The 19,382-nt window shown below is 39.3% G+C and overlaps 1 protein-coding gene across 5 annotated transcripts in view; it reads left to right on the top strand.

Moving 5' to 3' along the window:
- The window catches only part of LOC142056695 (homeobox protein HMX1-like), an 83,825-nt gene that overhangs the window by 3,761 nt on the left and 60,682 nt on the right, over positions 1–19,382 (top strand). Inside the window, exon 3 of one of the 5 annotated variants that reach the window (XR_012660413.1) lies at positions 13,219–17,599. The exons of 2 other annotated variants lie outside the window; for them this stretch is intronic. The gene's annotated coding sequence lies outside the window, so the exon portion shown is untranslated. Of the gene's footprint in view, positions 1–58; positions 1,109–1,274; positions 6,297–13,218; positions 17,600–19,382 lie in introns of those variants that run through there. 2 more of the 5 variants (XR_012660414.1, XR_012660412.1) reach the window with 2 other exon arrangements.

Genomic DNA, 19,382 nt, shown 5'->3' with positions numbered 1-19,382 from the left:
ATGACCCTATGTTCCTTAGGCTACACAGAACAAATCCGGGTATTTGTTGCTTCTGCAGAGGTTCTGAGAAGTACCACAGTGTACTCCCAGAAGACAGTCATTGGGGAAAAAAGCAGAGAAGGGAAAGTCCTTTCTGCTTGCTTTGACTGCGTTTGGATCCATCTTCACTACACCAGATCTGCAAAGAAGAACCTTCAGAAGAAGTTAGACTAAAAAGACTCTGTCATACTGTACACAGTAACTTGAACACTTTGAGCCAGATCTCTGGGAGGTGGTATCTTCACTCTTCTATTCCTGACGTCTGCAGAGTAACAATACTGAAAACTATTTTCATTGTAGATCTTTATTTGTGAGAAAAATCTGCTAAAAGTACAAAAGCCACAGCTTTCTTCGCCTCCTTTCCTTACATAGGCAAGAAATAATGGCTCCAGACCTTTCACCTTATGAAAGCTTAACTTTACTTACATGGTAGTCAATAACTTCGAAGTCAATAGCTTTACTCATGTGAGTAATTCTAGATACGTGCTCAAGTGCTTATACACTCAAGGTCTAAATTAAGACAAAGTACTTTGGCACTGAACATAAGGTCTCGAATAAACTACAGTAGAGTGTAACTAATCAATTGTTCTACATTTGCCAGAGAGAAAGAAGAGTGGAAACGTATTCTGTTACTCTGATCTTAACTTCTTGTTCTTCATCTTTGAAAACTTCGGTAATGAAGAGCAACAACCTGCAGATATAATGGGCTAAATTACTCGAATTCATACAAGTCTGTACACAGATTTAAAACGAAGTAAGAAGGGTGCTTCAAAATACGCGTACAAAGCACCTGCACCATAAACCACCAACCTGCCATGGTACCACCCAGCTGTATATATGATTACAGAGGTGTTGGGGGCAAATGAAAGAAAGGGTGGGGGGGTGAGTTTTTAAATGCCAACAGATTTAAAAGGAAGTCAAAGATCATGAAATTGCATTGTAAATGGTAGAGTGCTTAGACATCTTCTCCTATGAGTGCTGAATTATCAGATATCCAGGCTGTAAGTTTTTGCTGTCCTTACTTTGTCTGATAAAATATTTCTTTCAAAAAATGCTACTTAGAAGCCACTGAAGTGGTATACCTGGCTACGTAAATGAAGGATTTGGCCTTACCATGTATTGCACAGTACCAAGTACACCTGCTTTAGTGAGATGTATCAGTCAGTGGGGATAGACTTATGCCCCTATTTTACTCAGCTGTTTGTGAAAACTCAGTCTCTTCTCATATTCCTTAGGCAGCTACATAAGGTGCCCAGTTGCTGAAAGTACCAGGAAGCTATTTACAACCCTACAAGTAAGATTTCCAGGAATAGCCCAAATTTTTTCTAGCTCAGCTTTGCTAGATAAAGCAAGCTGGGCTCCAGAAAGATGCTGCAGCTTCAGCTGACCAGAAGACAGCTCCTCTTTGAAACCTGCTTCTTCCTCGGGAGAGCAGGCTGTGCACAGCCCAGCTACACAACCACCCAAACTGGGATGTAGAGGACCTGGATCCAAGACCTGGCTCAGAGGGATGAACAGCCAGTCCCAAGAGCCTTACTACCCCAGTGCTTTCCCCCCTCTCCCTTTCCAGATGCTGCATTGTAGAAGATAATATATTTTAACTAGACCAAGATGCAACACTGGTGATACCTGTTTCTGAAAAGATGTTCCTACTGCTTCTAACTATGGCTCTGGGTCCAGCTATGATCAAAGACCATCAGAGACTTCCAGAACTAGGGGCAGTGCTACTTTAGTATCATGTTTTAATGGCATTGTATAGCTGTATGTATAACCATATCACCAACAAAGCGTAGATCGCAGTCACACAGATATCAGACATTCACTAGCAAATCCGCAGATTTTCCACTTCAACATAAGAACCAGTAGGTGTATGATCCTCTCATATTCACACCAGAATTCCCCTCTCCTCCTACAGCTACTTTAAATGCGACTCTTCACTCCTTCACTGATAGAGTCTATTTCATCACGTTTTCCAATTAAATAGGCTGTGCTCCTGTCCTCTCTCCCTAGCGCTACCATAATCCAAGTAAGCCTTTACTCGTACACAATAGAGGAGAAAAGAATGGCAGAGATTCACTCTCCCTTGATTGCCAACCCAGGTGCACATTTAAACACAGAGTTCCTTAGGTGGGGCAGAGACATCAGCAATTACATGGGATCTGCCTCAGCAGCCAGGACCCAAAGCACTATGCTCTCTATCAAGTGAGATGTGAGTCATTACAGTCAAAAGAGCTAATCAGGTTAGCAGTTTTTATGCTGAATACATTTGATATAATTTTTAAGTTTCTCTTCTAAAACTTTGGTTCCCTAGAGATTGATAATTTAAGTAGTTGAAAGAAGTGATTAAAAACATGAAATAGTTGACGTATGGTAAAATGCAAACATTAATATTCAAGAAAAAAAAAAAGCTATTTCTTAAGGCATACTCAAAGCTCCTCTAATAATATCTCAGGATCATTATTTTATTTTACTTATTTCAGTCTCGCTGTCTTCTACCTGCTCCCCAATAACTGAAAGCTACCAGACATTAGAGTTAAATGCAAAAAACCAAACACAGGTACCTCAGTGGTTTACTAGTTTGTCTTCCACACCATATACCAACACATTCAACAATTCCACATACCATGCTATCCATTTGAAGGGCAAAACACTTAAAATGGATAAAACACTTCTGAGGCTGAGTTTTCTCAGCTACAGAAACCCACAAGACAAGGCTCCAAGTTCACTCCTGAAATAATGAAAGAGGAAAATTACATTAAACTTTTTTACAAATATCCTGATAAAAGTTTTGTCTGTTGTAAGTTAGGGGTCCAAAACCTCATTAGAAAGACTTCCAGCTTCTTTATATGACTTTAATCCACATAAATCAGAAACCTCAGATCAAGTTCCCTAATAAAATAATTGTTTTATACAGTATCCTTACCTTAATAAAGCCAAAGTAAAACACAAGCTTACTCAGACAACTATTCACTTCTGCTTTTCTACTCAAGAGAGAACACTTTATGCTTACCTCCCTTGATTTTAAGAAACCAAGTTTTGTAAGGCCCTGCTGTACCTGGTTGTTTCAGCTGGCTTAACTAGAACTTTTCCATCACCTGCTGGAACTTAATCTTCCAACTCTTCAGCTGGGAAGGACGTTTTACCAGGAAATGTCTCGTGATTAGTTTATAAATACTTCTTCTTCAGCAGTGCTACAGCTAGAGAGATTTCTTTGTGTGTTTATAGCATGCAGCATTAGCTAAATGCATTGTCTTTCAACAGATCTCTGATTTTGGCTCTGCTTGAGGTAAAGGAACATCTCTAGCAGCTTATTACCTTTGCTGGATTTAGGAGCTGTGTCATTGCTATCATCCTGTTCTTCAGAGAGCTCAGCAGTAAAGCTGAGAGCCTGTTGCTGTCTATGCTCACCCAAACGCATTAAATTAATGTACTTCCCAAATACTGGCTTCCTTCTTTCTCCGTGCCTTATTTGGCTCTTGGGTTTTTTGCCTGTTAAAGTTTTATTTAATTTCCTTTCTGTTCCTAGTGACTGTTTAAAGACTTGGTTTCCAGTTATGTTTCTTGTTGTTCCTGTGTCATTTTGGTAGGATTAGCTTTATGAGTTGCTGGCCAATTTGTCTAAAGCTTGTCTTGTTTTCTTGCATGTTAATTAGGCAGGAGAAAGGTCAAGAAGGTTCTCTGGGCATGCTGAGGGATGTAGCCCTCTCCTTTAACAGCACAAAGATAGGAACGGGTAGGGACAGAGGTGCCTGGGGAGATGAACAGGGATAGAGTCTGCTAAGAAATCTTTGCTGTATTTTCTTGTCTCTTGGTTCAAACACAGCAAAATTCTTAGAGAGGGGTGAATTTGGAATCTGTCATAAAAATTTACTTTTAGAATAAAGAATGAGACCACTTTCTATGCCTGTATATTTCCTTGGGGATATTCTGTCAGAGTATCTTCAGAGAATTTTCAACATCACTAGCTTTTGCAAGGGATTGCTAAAGCTGCTGTTAAACAACTGGTGCATTGGAGCAATAGTCTATGGTACGTTAGTGGTATCAGTAGGAACAAAATCAAGCCATGTGCCTGATTTGAGTTTTGTGCAGGAGAATGAGAAGAAACTAAGCAATCCTTCTAGGTAAGTGATGTGGGTCTTCTTAAGATGCCTGCCAGGAGCGTATAACTGAACAGATAAACACAAGTCATTAAAATGCTTTAATGAAGGAAGAAAAGAAAAATCCAGAAAAACCTGCAGCAGATAGAAGTACTTAGATTTGCTGCCTTTTTTATTCCTCTTAAGCTGCTGCTTAAATACATAAGGAGCTATTATTTTCAGTGTTCTAGTCTTTAATTCTTGTCATTGTCATAAAAAATTTAATGAAAAGATAATACTTAAGCTACAGGAATGACTAAGCACATACCTTCAAGGACTGGCTTTCAATTATGTTAAGGTGCCTAAATAAATCCAAAATCTGCTCTTTCACAGCCTATCTTATAGATACCTAACGGTCTGGTGAGAGGAAGGATTGTTTATAAATAACTGAACAGAGATTTGTCCTTGTATATATATTATACTTGTTTTAAAATTTACGGTGTAGTCTCCACCATTATTTTTGTACTTCCATATATTTTTACTTCTGTTCCTTTGGTTATTTAAATGAGTCTTTTAAGACTTTCTATTTTATGCATTATTTTTTTTTCTGTTCTGGTGGGCAAATTCAAACCTGTTACACTAGCAGGTAACACTTTTCCTGAGCTATGGTGAGACCAAACTTAACTTTTATCGAGATGCAGAGAGAAAATGGACAGTAGATAAACACTGAATTATTAATGCAGTCATGTCCCAAATAAATACAATCCAGTAAAAAGGTGCATTGACCTCATTTGAAGGGTTTTGTTAGTTTGTTTTTCTGAAACCATTTATTTCTACCGTCTCCTGTAGGGCAAAACCAGAAAAACAGTTTCCCAAGGATGTTGATTGTCTTCCTGAAACTTTCATCTGCAGGTATTTAATGTCTCTTAAACTAAAACTTTTTTCCCAGTAAAGGAAAAAGTTCTGATACTGTAGAAGTCTTAGCCTTTGTTTAGAAGAAAATTACGTTTCTACTATCCACAGTCTCTCAGATCTGTCTCCTACCCCGTAGAAAATGGGTTTGGGGTGTTTTAGGTGTTTAAACATGTTGCCTAATTTTAGCAGATTCTGACTGAGCACTAAAGGATTCAAAGCTTCTCATTTTCTCTAGATCTCATTTAAGTAGCCAGGCAGTTGGATAGAAGGTGGGGGAGGGAGACCCAAAACAAACTGTTGTAATTTCTACCGAGTGAAAGAATACAGTAGCAACTCCTTCCCTAATATACAGCAAAGAAACTGTATTTGGGATTTCCCAACCACAGGGAAATCTTCAATTTGCACATCATCAGATACTGAGAATCCAACCCCAGGAACGCAATGTGAAACCACGGTTTGTTTATTTATTCTGTTGTTTTTAGAACTCTTGTGTAAAAGAGCTCGGGGCGGGCAACTTTGGATCTAGTAGTAAGCAGAGAGGAATTGCCATGTAAGCAACTGGCTGCGGCTGAGCTGAAGATGGGGCTTGTGTTGGGGCTGCGAGGTGTGGGTACTGGGCAGAGGTAGGCTTCTCATTTGAATCCAAAAGGCATGCAAAAAGACTAATATTTCTCAAAACTGAATGTAAACTCCCCAAACTCCTCCCATACTTCCTTTCTGTCCCAGTTTCAGGAACCTACGTTTAAAGCAAAGCAGACATTTTATCAAGCTGAAATTTCATTAAGCAGAAATTTAGCATGTTGAAGTGCTGTTGAAAAGGAGCCTTTATAACTTCATCAGCTAAGGACTGCTGATGTCCCAGAACACTCTTAAGAACTTGCTGAGTTAACAGTGGATACTTTGTAAATCATGTGTTTCCCTATTTGCTTTTTTGATATAAGTAATACAGTTGTTGCTATACTTTTTGAAGCAAACCTATTGCACTCCTGCATTTTACAAGGAATTTGCTGCCCTCTGTTGATCAGATGTGTTAAACACGACACATGAAACAACTGTTTCAGAGGGCACGTAGAGGCATTTGGATATTTATTTCTTAAACTTTGAACCTTTATAGTGCAACTCTTGAAATTATGTATGTGTATTCAATAATACTGGCTAAAGAGGATACAGCTACTGTTACTGTGAAAAGCCTGGAGCTGTAGACACCCTATTATTTGTTATCTTCTCTTTATACAAAGCAATAAAATGGGTATATGTATTTGGGAATGATGTGTAATGTTATTCATTATGTCTGCAACGTTTCATACAATGGCACTCTGTTCATACAGGGGCTTATGCAATATGGATGGCAAATAACATTATTTTGAACTGATACTGCATAGTTTTGTCATATTGAAGTGCATGAGTGAATGCCCGCAACCACTGGACTTTGCTTTTCATTAACTGGGAAACAAACGCATGCAACTAAAAGCTTTTTAGCAGTGAATTAAGTACATAATACACATACTGCCTCTAGGAGCCAGAAAACCTCCTGCTGACGTCTCAGAAAGCACAAATTAGAAGCCTACAGCAACTTCATAATTGTTGAAGCAGAGAGAGATTTGCTTTCCTCACCCTTTTTATGAGTGTCACCAACCTGCCTTGAAAGATAAATAGGATTCATTGTTTACAATATTGAATTCCAAAGTATTGTTTGGCAAAAAGTTCTGCCAGTTAAACTCTCTGTCGAAGCAAGAATATAGCCTGGCATGGTAAAAAGGTGAACAATTAGCAAGGCCTGCATTTAACAGATGATTCAACATGCATGTAGCTACTGCTGGGAAGCACAGAGACATCACTGAGACTGCAGCATGTGTGACCATACTGAAAAAGAATAGTGGTTAAAGCACTGTCTTTTTTGTTTTCTACAACAGCTCCTGAAATCCAGGAAGAGCTTCCTTGAATATCCACCCACAGCTGTTCATATTTTAAGCCAAAGGTTTGGCTGCTGTTTCACAGTTAACACATTGAAACCTTTGATCTACCTGGGATTGTGACTTTGACCCGGTACTGCATCTCTGGCTAAGGGGATGTGCAGAGGTCCAGCCACAGGTTCTGCACTCGCATGAAGACCCTAAGTTCCTGATAAATAAGTCAGTCCTTGAGCAGAATCTGAGCAGGTCTGGATGATGAAAGCTGATGCTAGATTCAATGACAGGATGAAAAAATACCTTTCAGGAGATTACTCTATACTTATCTTTGTACCCCCCTTGAAATAGGATTTCAGTGATGATAGTGATTGTCAGTTTGATAGTGATAATATGGGATTAGGCATTCAATCTTTAGGTGCTTATCTGCACCTTATCTTCCTAGAAATAGGGCTGTAATGCAAAGATTGGAAATTCATGTAAATATTATTGTTGTTTTCAACATTCCATAGCCCCTTCTCAGATACCTTCTACAGTGGTTTATCAGACCAAGCTTAAGTAGAATAGGTAGCAGCAAAGTTTGCACTTTTGGTACCAACAGGGTCCTATATTCTGTTTTCTCTTTAAGGGAGAAACACAGAATCATCTTTAGAACAATTTTGGTAAACTTGAAAAATACTGAGTTCTCTGGCTTACTGTTCAATTTCCTCACTGGATGGTATGTATAATCCTTAAATAATATTTTGGACTCCAGAATTTATGAAATCAATATAGCCACTCCTGTCTGGGTAGATCAAACTTACTTTTTCAATTGCACAGAAGGAATTCATTTGATTCCTTTTTTTTTTAAAAAAAAAAAAGGTCTTGTCACCTACTTAATTGCTTTTTTCACTGAAGTCTTTAAATAGGTGTCATTTAAATCCTTCCCACTCACAAGACTGTAATTCTGCAGAGAGAAGACTAGAAATGGCTGGAGTTTAACATTTTACAAATTGATTTCCAAATACAAGAGGAAACCAAAGTAAAGAAAATTGAGAAATCTAAATCCAGTTTTAAACCAAATGTTCTGGCTGCTTATTAAGGCCATACTTTCCTGTGGTAAGAAGAAACTCTGAAAATTGTGGTTTCTCTGATGCTAAGTTCATGTGCCTGTGTCCAACATCAATCAGTGTTGCTTAAAGTAACAATAACCCAGAAGGTTTCCACTGAATGCACCACACAAAAGACTTCTGGGCACAGCTCCTTCAGCTCTTCGTTCTCTGCACTCCACAAGCATCCGTGTGCAATCCCATGAAAGGGCCTTGTATGGATATCTGGATGAGACCGTGCTGGACACCAAGGGCTCTTTGCTCAGCTGCAGAAAGCAATGCCTCCAGTGTACAGTCGCTGCTTCTCAGAACAGCCCCGCGTGTGGGTGTCACTGCCCTGAGCTGGTCTGGATGGTACCGCATACGATACAGCTACTGGAGCGTAACAATCGGATATCTAACCAGAGACTCCTTTGTCATTATTCTGCATTAAACCCTTGTATTTGTCCTTCACAGGATCTTATTAATTACTCTCCCTCTGAAGAGCTATCTTTTTTGTGTTACCTTCTCAGTTTAAAAGCAGAGTCCTGCTTTCAGTCTCTGGCCCTTCGTGAGGACACTTATGGCAGTACAGGGACTAGGAACTCCAGCTGTCAGATTCTGTGGGGTTTTTTATTTTGCATGAGGCAATAACTTCTTTGTCATGCTAAACTAAACGTATTGCAAGCTATCTGCCATTCTGAAAGCACCATCTGTGTAACTAGTTGAATATATGGAAACTCACCTCTTACCACTTTCCTTCACCTTCTTAACCACCTCTTGCTACTTCTGTTCTTAGTTGCATGTTGTGATGATAAAATTTCAGTTGTGTTGTATGATAGCCCTTGACCAAAATCTCAGTTCACCATTTCCATGTAAAACCAGTCCCCAGCACTTCAGTTAGTCATGAAGATTTTAAGCATAAGTAAAAACCATGAGAAGGGTTGGATTTTTTTCTGACAGCTTCTTGTGCCTCGTGTTTCTTCTTGTGTGCAAAAAATAAAAAAAAGCAGAAAACCATAAGAAGGATCTAGAAGAAACCAGAACTTGCTTGATAGATACTCCACCGGCTCCACAGCTTTCTTTGACCTGTGGATGTTTGTTTGCACTGTTTGAGTAGCATGACCTTCCTGTGGGCTTTGGCCTTGGAGACCTACTTACCAAATTAGGAAACAGGCACATGTTTTAGCTGGTAGTGAGTTGGCATCGGTGGCTGCTTCCTCCTCAGATAAGGCTTTTTGGCTGTGTGTGGTTTAAAATCATTACTTTGAACTTAGGCTACAAATGAACAGAAGGGGGCTCTTCCCAATGCACAGAAGTGCAGAGAGATCAGGCAGTCCAAAAAGGCAGCCATAACGAACACAGCTTTACTCCTTTACAGCCCTGGCCACAGAAGCGTGTTCTTATACTAAAACGTTGACTTCAAAGGAAGCTGCAACAGCTAATGTTTGTCTGTTTAGCCAGAGTCTTTAATGTTGTGTGGTAAATGGCTTTTCACGTGCTATACAAGCAAGACAGGAAGGAAAGACAAGAAAATGTGCCCAAGAAAATATATTATTATTACTATTGCTGGAACAGCATGATAATGGTAATAAGAATAAATAAATAATAAAAAAAAGCAGGTCACAGTTGCACATACTTTTAACAATAACATTGTTGCAAGGTTCTGTTAACACAAACCATTTTCTGATGGTTCATTTACAGAAGCAAGCAAGGTGTTAAAACCTGACTAAACTTGCCCCGTCAAGTTGCTGCAGCTACTGCAAAAGACTCCCAGCTCCTTTTGCCTTTCTAATTAGCAACTGTCTGCCTGATTGATTAAGGTCCTTATAGTTCCCATCAATAAATTAATTGAGCTGATTCAGTTTGGGCTCAGGAGCCCATCTTGAAAATGATTTCTTATTAAGGATAAGTACTTAGTAAATTGTAAGTATAGTGCAAGCAGCCAGGAAGTGCACTAGCTAAACTCTGGAGATGGGCTGAGGCTAGAAATACAGGTAGAAATAAATGTCTATCTCCTTGTCGTCCAGGATAACAAGTGTAAGGAGATGTGATGTGGAACTGTCACTGTGCAATACACTTAGTGTATCTGCTGTTGTTTTTACATGATTACAGGAGTTGATTGCTGCACTAAAGGCTTTAGATACAACTTCCTAAATGTTCCTTACCTCCCACCATTGGAGTCTTAATACATTGTGTATTAGCAAACTGTTTCCAAAAAATTGCTTAGTAATTCAATTTGGTTTGCTTTACTGGTAGAACAGGAGGTCTTATGGATAAGAAAGCAGTAGATGTGGTATCTCTTGACTGTGCTGAACATCAGTGGAAGGGTTGTATGACATTCTTCTAAACAAGCAAAGGAAACTTTTGTCTTGATAGCACTTCCATGGGTGGATATGAAATTTATCACTAAAAATGTCCAAGTAGCGCTCAGCAGTTTAGTGTCAAAACATAAGAGGTACATCGTGTCTCCTGTTCTGTTCAATCAGTCCATGTATTGCTGACAGCACCAAATCTGCAGTTCTTCTTTAGAAAATTGGAGGACAGGGTTAGAACTCAGTGTGATCTCAGCAATGCAGAGAGAGACGGGGGCAGGTGGGTAACACTGACTGGAAAAGAACGTGTGGGATGATGGTGCCACACAGGGCAAATCGGAGTTAACAACATCCTGCTGCATTAACAACATGTCAAGGTGCATAAACAACCTAGCCTGAAATATAGGGAGTATTCTTCTGCTCAGGTACTCTTTTTGTGTTTATGTGCTGAATGTGACCTATTTGAAAACAGTCTAGGTGAAAACAGTAAGAATTCACTCAGAAGAATAAAAACAGACTCAGAAAGGCTGGAGGAGCTGAGGTTTGGTAGCCTGAAGGAAAGAAAGCTGAGAGGAGGACTGACACACACACACACACAGAGTCAAATACAGAAAAGCCTACTGAAGAAAAAGGGAATAACCTGTTCTCAATGTATGTGGCTGTCAGGACAAGTAATGGGCCAAAATCACAAGTATTTAGGAGTAATCTCTATTATTTAAGGTGACCTTATGCAAAACTGAAGTCAGTTTATAACCCCAAATTCTCCTTCTCAATAAATGAGTAGTCATCATCCAGAAGTTGCTTCCAAGTGTAATGTGTTTCACTTTTAATAACAGAGATGGCAGCACCACTCACCGGCGTGTGAATCCTCTCTAGCTTGCTCTGCAAGACTCCTCTTTAAATGCAGCAGTGAGGTACAGTCTGTGCAGAAGTGGACTGTATTACTTCAACTCTAATTTCTCTTTTGCCCATGGCTTATCTTGTCTGATCTTTTTTTCCTCCTCTTTTATCTCTTGACTGAAAATAATTCCATTTCTACCTATGCACTTGCTGACAAATTAAAAAACTATTGTCCTCACACTTTCATTAGAGAACTGGGTTAAGCTGCTGCTAATAAATGCCTTTTGAAGAGGCAGGCTCAGGAGAAATACAAGGGTATAAATCTAACTAAGCGCAGCCTTGCAAAGGACCTGGGGCATAACTTGCTCGTGGCCAGCGAACCCCAGAGACAGCTCTACCGCTGCACACTTGACTGCTATAGAGAGATGCTCGTGTTGCTTGTTTCGAAGCAGCAGTACTTTCCAGTCTAAAACTCCCTTTTACTCTTTATCTAGGGTCACATAATGAGAGGAACTTGCTCTGACCATTTAAGTCGTGCTGGGAAGGCTGAGACCGATTCCATTTCAGCAGTTTGCAAGTTGTTGTACGTGAGCTTATAATGATGGATTACTTTAATGGTCCGCTGTTCTACTTTACAACTATTTACGTGAACCAGTAAAGCTTGAGAACTGTTGTTCTCCTTCAGTCATCAATTAAGTTAGTAATCATTGCTACACTGGGCACACAAAACGATCTTATTTGTCTTTCAGGGTTCGAAATCAAACAGCAGCTTTTCAATGACTTCCAAGAGCTCTGTTAGATCTGTATATTAAGATCATGCTTCCATTTTCCATGCTGCTTTTGCAAATGCTCTAGAAGAAAATTGTTTTGAGTCTCAGCTAGTGTTATCAGCTCGCTCTTAAGGCTACTTGGGGCTCCTACTTACAAAAAAGTAACGGAGCAATCCAAATTATATGTTACATTCACCATTAGTTTCAGCGGAGTCCAGCTGAAATGAAGGTTTCCTGCTTCATGGAGAAATATGATGTTTTGAAATGTTTCTTTCATCCCAACTGAAAACTTAAAGTCAACATTATCTAAAAAAAGGTCGTTCCAGATAAAATGGGAATATCATCATCACAGTTTTCCTGTTAGTGCTGCAACATTTAGAAATTATATGAAATATATTCAAATTATTTTGGCATCAAATTTAGATGAAAATTATGCACTCTCAGTTGTTAATTTCAGCTAAAGAAATATTTCACAAGAGAACTTAATCTAGCAGAAAACTTTGAGTAAGTAAGTGTAGTTGATATCTTCATGGAATTGCCCCATTACTTTATTTTGCTCCATCATACTTTTATTTGTCTGTCTATGACTTTTGTCTTACATACTGTGACTGTAGCAAGGAAAGGGCAAGAGAGATGATCCATTGAGGGGGATGCCGAATAAAGGGCATTACGTCCAAGCACAATACCATTGATGGATCTTCGATGGCAGGAGATGCAGTGTAATAAGCAAGAGGAGCCCTTGGGAAGATGGGCTCCAGAGACCAAACTCTTATTTGGACCCTGCGGTCAGCTTTTCATTGCTGGCAGAGTACCTCACATGTTCTAGTCTGTGGCTGGGCCTCCTGGGCACTGTATTAATAGCAAGAACATCCACAAGGAGGGTCAAGGAAATTATTTCCACAGTGTACCTTAAAAAGGAAGTAAAAAGATATTCAGATGGAATAGCAAAGGTAAATTATATGGGCTCATCCTCTAACGTTTTTTCACAGTAAAAGAGAAAAGCAGGGCTTTAGTGCAAGCCAATGGACTTGATATGGCCCTTCTAGCTCTGCTTATCACAGTATCGCACTTAAGCCACTGCCCAGGACTGTCAGAAGCAGAGGAGGTGCTTGGCAATGTCAATCGAGTAATTCTAAGTGAAGCAGACAACTCTCATGCAATGAGATGATCCATTCCCCCTCCCCTTTCTCCTTCTAGCTTTTGTAGGTTTGGAAAGCTTCTCAGTGAGAAGTGTTTGGGTTTAGCTGGGAGCTCAAAGTCCCCAATTCATTCTTCTCTTGTTTTTGTAGGGATCAAGTTATCCTTCAGCAAGATAGGTTTTGATCATCAGGAGATTGTACCACTCAATCGTGAATGAAGGAACTGCACTATCTTAAACTCTCTGCACAGTGATTCATCTTCACAGGTTATGAGTTTCTTTGACTTTACCAGCATAAAGATAAAGGACATGGGGTGAAATGCCTCATGGAGTTTTGGGAGAGCCATTGTGACCAGGTCAGGCTGGGAAACTGCAGTGAAAGCTTTTCGTCATTTGGGAAGGAGTGCCTACAAATATTTTACGGAAACAGAAAGAATATTTCCCCCCTCTTTTTTTTTTTTTTTTTTTAGTTTATTTTATAACTTTGTGAAGGATCTGGTTAGCCGCTAGATGTCATTGGTGTTATAGTGAAGGGGAACGGTTCAGGGCTGCCGCGGTGCTCCGGGGATGCGGGCTTTCCCCGCGTAAGTTACCCTATAAATCCCCTGAGCTGTTGGAGACCATCTGAAGCTGGGAATACAAGCATCTCTGGTATTTTTCATTATCAAGACTTGCACCTGAGAGATTAGGCAGAAACCACGATGAAGTATTGAAAACGTGTGAGAGTCTTGTAAAACACATTTTTAATATTTTCATAATTAAACGGTAATTTTTCATTAAGAAAAATGCAAATATAGGCATGAAAGTAAAGAGGGAGACTTTTTTTAATGGATTTGTTATTTCTTCTGCTATTAACTAATGGCAAGCACATTGAACATTTTCAGATTGATTCCCCTGAGGTTTTCATTTATCTGATAACCATTGTTTGATACACAGAAATAAGTAAATAAATAAGCCCATTATCTGTTAAGTCCAGAATCCTTTAAAGTGAGGGCAAATCATCCACTGATGAAAAGGGAGTTTAGATTTATCTTTTTAGAGTGGTAGCAGTTATTTGGAGTCACATTAACAACACTTACTTATAGGACAGTAGGAAAATATACATTTTCATCCCTGTAAGGGCTAGACAACCAACTGCATTTGAGTTTTGGTAAATGTTAACCTTTTTCCGATTTCACCCGTATTAAGGCACAGAGTACAATGTGTTTCAGTGCAATTCCACAAGAATTCACAAGAATTCCACAAGATCCCAGGGCTGCCTCCCTCCTAAGCTTTGCTGAAAGTAAGGCTGGTCAGCAGGTTTACAAAGATTTGGGGACGCCTGGTTTTATAAGGTTTATAAGGTTTTATAAGGAAAATTGCTTCTTCTGAATGGTCTTAAATGTGTATAAGTGGAAATCAAGGATATTCAAGGGTCTTCCTTTCCTCAGAAATACACTTTGACTGCCCAGAAATCCTGTTTCTGTTTCCTGGGAAATAATGTACCTGCATTAGAGCAGCCACACATAAGGTGACCCACCGGTTTCCTCCCAAGCTCACAATGTACATGGATCTATGTTGCGGTTGCGTGCACTCACCTACAGAGAGGGACATCTTGAGGTTAGGAAGCTATCCTAGCATGTAATTTCTCTCTTCAAATGATTAATTATATGACCATAAATCCATAAGTCCTCTACAAATTTTATAGGAGCTTCATAGTTCATCAAAATTGTACTGTGCTTCTGCTTAGGAGACTGGTGGAAGCAAACTAGACCAGAATTTGTGTTTTAACACACAAATCAGTTAAAATGAGTTGAAGAAGAAAATCATCATTGCAAGAACAGTTTAAAAAAATAAATAAAAGAGGAAAACAAACCCACCTTTTTTCTTCCTGTAATTTCAGTCAATAAAAATTCAAAAACCTTTTTAGGAAAGTGGGAAGGTGTTCACAAAAAAGTATTCTCGTTCTTGAAGTATAAGTCAGAAACAAACCTAGTATGGCACTGCGTAAAACAAGTTACAGAGAAAGACATTTGCCCTGGCAAGCATCAATTCACACTAGTCTGGAGTCTGCAGACAACTCAGGAGTTCAGCTATAACAGATTGGTCACAGCTAAATATGCCCTTAATCCATTGCTAAGAGTCCCTGGAATGCAGTAAGGTCAAGATTTAAAAAAAAATATATATATATATACCCAAAGTTAAGAGTTTTAGGGCAAGATTTTCAGAGGAACATGCAGACAAACAGACCTTAGGACCTTAATACCTTGTACCCTTAACATTCTTTAGGCTAAATCAATAATTTCTGCCCTGGTCTGAAAAACTGCTGAGCACAGAGGGGCATCCCTAACTTTAGTGGGTCTTTACTGGTGGCCCACCTCTTAAAAGTCAGACTGTTCAGTTAGCAGTCTTAATATTTGTTTATGTCTCCATGTATTTCTGTCTTTTTTGTCTTTTCTTTTCTTTCTTTTTTTTTTACTTACTTCCCAGTTATGCTGTGTTAAACTTCACAGTGCTGAGCTGGCTCTACCTTTCTAGAATCACACAGAAAAATATCTTCTACCTTCATGCATAACACACAAACTGACTGTTGCTAACACCGGTGCATGAGCCTTAGCTTCAGGTCTTTGCACATTGTTAGAAAACAGATTTCCACTGATTACTGTAAAATTTGAGGTGGCATTTCCACAGTGCATAAGTATTCTACCATGATTTGTATTTTATAATGTGCCAAATTAAAATTAATCCACGTATGCAAAGCAGATGTGTCTTTATGAGTAGCACCTGAGTACTTTTGTTCCCCATAATATTATTCATGACAAAACATTAGACAAACCCTGACTATGGTTTAGGACAGGAGGTGGACAAATATCTCCCTTTACACCCAGTTTTCTATGATTTTATGCTGCATGGAATGAAAGCCCTACTGGTCTAAGGAGAGCCATCAGTACATCATTTTCCCAAATACCTACAGGGTTTTCTGCACAGTTACCTGTCTGCACACATTTTATACCACAGTCGGGAATACAGCACCAGTTCAGGGAGTTCTGCAGCCACAGGGGCATTTTCCTTCCTCTCTCCACAGCACAGTGACTCCCCACTGCACTTTATTATGCCGCAGTCTTAGTCTGAGACCAATCTTTTCAAGAAAAATGGCATGTAGTACTGATTTTCCTTGGCAAAAATATCACATTGCTTTTTCCATTCTTCTCCTCAGCTCTTCTGGCCCTCACTCACTTTTGTTCATGTTTCAGATCTATCTTAGTTCTGTACATAATCGATTAGTTCAGTGCAAGGTAATTCCATCCAGCACGTGACACATTCTCTTCAGAAAGGAAGCTGTGAAGTGTTGAGACTTTGAGACTCTCCATGTTTTTAGCAACCATTGAGTTAAGACTTCACCACAGGTGTAAAGTACCAGCCAGGTTCCCTCCCTTTAAGTTTTGGGATTAGACAGGACAGAAACATGGACATCTACAGTTATAGGGTTTGTATTTCCTCCAAGGAGGATTCATTGTGATGACAATAGAAGTCCTGCTACTAGGCATAGAACTTCTCTTCCCTCTGTCAGCATCCCCACCTTGTCCCCTCATGTCACCTTTCCCTGTGTTAAGTCATAATGCTCTGGAAAAAATGTGCCCAGAGTGGTCTGTTGTGGACCTCATGGGTTGGATGACATGAATTCATCTCCCCCTCTTCAGTACTTCATGAGAAAATGTCAGGCTTGGAGGGCAGAGCTAAAAGTCTGTAAAGGTTATTCTGAGAGAAACAATAGCTTAATTCCTGAGGAAACTGAGATAGAATTCAGGTGATGGTAAACGATGCTGGATGCTTTTGAAAACCTTGGTCACAATCTTTTAATTAATATGAATATCCATGACTGCAAATATGTCCTGTTTCTATATTACAATAATAAAATAATACAATGTTATTAGATCATAATGCATATCATGGTTAGTAAAACTACAAAAGAATAGTAGCAAATGGCCACGAAAGCTGCGGTTACAAGCTGCCTCTTAGATTAAGCTCTTTAAAGCATACATGTAAAGAGACACTCTTACGTGTACATTAAGATCAAGAGTGAAATAATACATTTGACAATGTCACCTTCAGTGGTCTGCAGTCATTGGCACACTTGCAAAATGTAGAAGTTGTCCATCTGCATTGGGCTGTCACAAGTAGGGAGCCAAACGGGAACTGTGCAGCAGGCAGGCATGTCACCCCATGGAGGTCCCGGCGGGATCCACCGTCTGGCTGGTTTGTACACACTGGTCTATAGTGCCCCTTATAAATAAAATCGCAGGTGATGCTGTGATTTCTATTTGCTTAAACAACCTGTATCCTGAGAGGGGAATTTTCTGGATATAACCTTGAAAATTGCGCCTTAAGAAATCAAATAACCAACAAACAAAAACTAATGGCTTTCCTTTCAATATCTGGTTACACATAGGTAGGAATTATTGCAAAAGTCCACTTAACAACAGATGCATGGGATTTGATTTTGGTATGTATAATGCTGCAGGATAGACAGTGATACTGCTTTGCAACTCCAGTGCTCAAAAAAAAAGAGACAAAAAAAGACACCTGTTATATTTCTTCACCTTTTATTAGTTTACTGAAAGCGTCTTGGATGTTGCTGCTTACCCAGCCTCTCAATGACAATATGTTTCCCCTACATAATCCACAGCTGCATGCTTCTCCATCACCTAAAGCATTTGAAAGCCAGGACATTCTGATGATTTTACTTACATACGGTAGTGAAGCACTGTGAGTCCAAGGGCCAGATTTCAACAGGAGTCTGGCAAGAACTCATCTAGAAATGATTGATGTGTTTCTTTGTAACAGTAAAATTCCAGGTGTGAGATGTATTTGAGTAGTGCATTAATGATGAAAATTTAATTACTCCACTTCCATGTGCTTTATCAAAACACATCCTTACAATAATGATTTTTCTATGAAAAAAATATTGCCTTTGCATTTAATAAGTCCACTTCTCCTTGCTGACTGTAGGTATAGAAATAAAATGGCAGATATGTGGATAAGACAAGTACAGCTCAAGTGCGCAGCTGCTAAACTCTACAGACACCTTACTTCTAACATCCAAGTCCTTAAACAACTGAGCTTCTGTGTCTGTGCTCAGATTTATCTCAGCCTTCACAGAACTAGGCTTTTTAGCTTATGTTTAAACTCAATCAAAACTGTAAACCGGCCGTTCCTCAGCATATCCACCTCAAAAAGATGTTGATCTAGTAAGACACAGCAGAATGCAAAATGTAGCATACACACAGATACACTGATAGTGTGTGTACGTAGGGATTAAGGCTCCCATGCTAGAAGAGGGAGATCCACATCCCATTCCTTCAACTGCTTGAGGAAATTCAAACCATATTTCTTCCCTTGCATATGGATTCCTAACCATAGTCTGTAGGCTCTTCCCTGCACCAGCGGAAATTACAGAACAGATCAATACAATAAATGGTAACAAATCTCTAGGGCAGCCAGCATTCCCCAGAGTCCCAAAGAAATGTAGATTTGAAACTCCTAAATCAGTTATTAAAATCAGCCTCCTGACCAGAGGAAGAGAGAAGGGTTCATGTCACCCCTTGACTTTAAAACCCAGTTTTTAAAGGATCTGTTGCATGCCTGGCGAACCAGAGATTAGTATGTCTGACTTCTGTCTCAAGCATTGGTAGAAATAGAGTTGAAATGGCTTTTGTAGAGAGAAGCTATGTCTCCTAAGTGTAATAAAGTTCTTCAAAGCAGAAAATATGCCTGTGGATAAAGGTCACATACTTGATGTAATGTTCTTAGATTTCTAAAAAGCTTTTGATGAGCTCAGTTATCAGAACCATTTAAAGTAGACAGGATTTAATGGGATAAGAGGGAGGATCCTCCTGTGGATTAATAACTGCTCAAAAGATTTGTAACAAAAAGTAGTGATAAATGGTAGAAGGTAATTGTTGATGAAGTCCCACAGGCATCCAGATGTTCAACATATTTGTGAATGGTCTGGAAAGAAGGTGAGTAGTGAGGTAGCAGGTTTTTTTAATGATATGAAATTGTCTGGAGTGGCCAGAATTAAAACCATCTATGAAACATTTCAGAAGTACCTTTTGATACAAAATGGACACAAGATGGCAAATTTGATACTGAAGAATAAAAAGCCATGCACATAGCCAATAATGAAACTCTATATATGTATACACTTATTCATAAATAAAGGCATGTGTATGTACACAGTGCTGGACTCTCACCCACCTATCACCATCTGCAAAGAAGTGATGAGTCACTTTGCATAAATCTTTGAAAGAATCATTTCAGCTGTGGTCAAAAAGA

The sequence above is a fragment of the Phalacrocorax aristotelis genome, chromosome 4, assembly GCF_949628215.1.
Source record: "Phalacrocorax aristotelis chromosome 4, bGulAri2.1, whole genome shotgun sequence".
NCBI classification, from domain to species: Eukaryota; Metazoa; Chordata; class Aves; order Suliformes; family Phalacrocoracidae; genus Phalacrocorax; species Phalacrocorax aristotelis.
The sequence above is the reverse complement of the archived record's forward strand: the minus strand, read 5'-3'. Positions and strand labels throughout refer to the sequence as shown.